The 2,331-nt window shown below is 32.1% G+C and overlaps 1 long non-coding RNA gene across 1 annotated transcript; it reads right to left on the bottom strand.

Annotated features, from left to right (window-relative positions):
* Positions 1-1,111: 1,111 nt before the first annotated feature.
* LOC113094205 (uncharacterized) lies at positions 1,112-2,066 on the bottom strand. The gene is made up of 3 exons (XR_003288021.1): positions 2,009-2,066; positions 1,841-1,893; positions 1,112-1,405 (listed from the first exon to the last, which is right to left on the bottom strand). It is a non-coding gene; the product is annotated as an uncharacterized LOC113094205 (long non-coding RNA).
* Positions 2,067-2,331: the final 265 nt, after the last annotated feature.

The raw sequence follows: 2,331 nt of genomic DNA, 5'->3' as shown, positions 1-2,331 counted from the left end.
GCTCTGACAGGTGTTATCTATACTTCTCCTTTTCCTGGTTATCAAATAACTCTCTATTCATTAACTCCTGAAAGGGGAAGCCCAGCACAGTGCCATGTGAACTCATTCTCTCCTGTCCCAGACAGTTTGCCAACTGTTGATGGGAGAAACCAAGCTTGTCGAGCCTTCGAATCAACTGAAATGATTCCTTCTTAAAGTGATTCACTGTTCTTAAACTGACCCTTGCTGGAAGAACAGTGTAAATGCAGTCCAACACCATTTACAAACCAAAAACAAATGATATATAAATGCTGTATTCTATTAAATGCAGTTAACAAAGAATATTTTCTGATTAAATATGAAGTGTCTTTATAATATGTGGTATTTGATTTGATTGCAGAGCTTGTTTTGTTCAATTTATATGGAGAGTTTACTCAATCAGACCAGTAAGATACTTTTAAATTAAACTCTTCATTTGTTTAATGCAAGTGTGTCATTAAATGCTAACACATTTCTAAAACTGACTCGAGATCAGGCAAAAAAATAAAATAATAATAATAATAATAATAATCAAGCATCATGATAACGCCACCTAGCGGCGAGACATTGACATATCAAATAATTTCGAAACTCAGCATATCATATAAGCAAAATGTTGTGAATTTCTACATTTTTCATGGTAAATAAGATACTACATATATATATATATATATATGTGTATGTGTATATATATATATATATATATATATATATATATATATATATATATATATATATATATATATATATATATTAGTCAAATAAATAAATGCATTGTTAAATTGAGATTTTTGAGATTTTTTGCATATAACGCTCTTGCCATACATCACAAGGTTCGTTGGTTCTTCAATCGGTCGTAGGAAAAAGGAAGAAATATTTGATCACTGTTTTTTTTTCTTCTTTTTTTGTTTTGTTTTCTATTATTTTTTATTTTCTTTTGTATTATATATTTTTTAGAATACCTGGTACATTATTGTGTCTTTTTTTTTTTTTTAATGATCCATTTCTGTTCATCTAAAATTGTTCCATTAATATCAATAATAATAATAATAATAATAATGTGACATTTGGTACATGCTCCGAATCACTGGCTCGAAACGAATGATTCTAAATTTGCCAAAATATCCATCAGAGCATATTGATATTGTGTGTGATGAAGTTATGAAGTTATTACATTTCCGTGTGGTGAAAAGTAGAACATTTTGAGTTTATGGATGCTGTGCTATTCATTAACCGCAAAATTAAACTAAAACAGAGCAGCAACATTTCAGCAAATAACAGTAACAGAAGAAAAAGAAAAGAAAAGAAAAACATCCACGTGAACTCTGATATTTGATAATCACTGATTGTTTATGATGATATTTCCATACACAGGCTCCTCAGATTTCTGAAAGGAAACACAAACTCAATCAGGAACATGCTGATGCAGCATTTACAAGAAAAAATAAATAAATAAATAAAAACATATAGCTTCAAAATCCCTCAGAGAGAATATTAATGTGAACTAATGGGTGGAGCTTGTGCAAACACAGAAGTCTGGCCCACGCTGGAGATCAACTTTACTGCCTAAAAGAAACTCATGCGGGCTCATAATTTATCAATAATCATATCTTATTATCTGGAGGAAACATGACATTTTTATGTCTGCTAATATGTTTTGCTTTGTGCCAATTAATGTACTGTGTCTTAGTAATTACACTGAGGTGCAAACAGTAAATAGCATAAAACATGTAGTCCAGATATGATCATGTCAGAACCCCCACATCTGTTAACACACGCTTCAATCAGACTGACTCACTGCAACAGTCATGAACGATCTTACCATTATTCGAGATGTTGGTTTAAAACCAGCTGTGTATATCTCCTGGATCACGACTGCATTAACAATAATCAAAGTCATGTTAAAACACAAAGCTTTCGATCTTGTATTAAAATGTATGCCTTGGAGATAAATATTTTAATATAGGTGTTAATTACTTATTTTTCTGACCTGTTTTTCTGCATTTCTTGCAGATGCAGAAGATCACGACTGCAGCTACAATCAACAGAGATCCAGCAGAGATCAACACTATGTAGAATAAAGATAGGCCCTGATCTGTAACGAACACAATTAGCCATTAGTGTTAGTATATTTGTCGGTCTGATCTTCAACAAACACTATCAAACAATAGCACTGCATAACTGAGAGATTAAATCAACATTAATATCAGCACTGATATACCTGCACATGTGTGACAGAGCTGAGTGATGTCCAGATGTTGAGTCTGGTTGCTGATGGGATTGTTGAGCACACAGCTGTAGCTGTTTTTATCC

This window comes from Carassius auratus, unplaced genomic scaffold (genome assembly GCF_003368295.1).
Source record: "Carassius auratus strain Wakin unplaced genomic scaffold, ASM336829v1 scaf_tig00215287, whole genome shotgun sequence".
Classification (NCBI taxonomy): Eukaryota; Metazoa; Chordata; class Actinopteri; order Cypriniformes; family Cyprinidae; genus Carassius; species Carassius auratus.
Note: the sequence above shows the minus strand (reverse complement) of the source record. Positions and strands in the feature narration are given on the sequence as shown.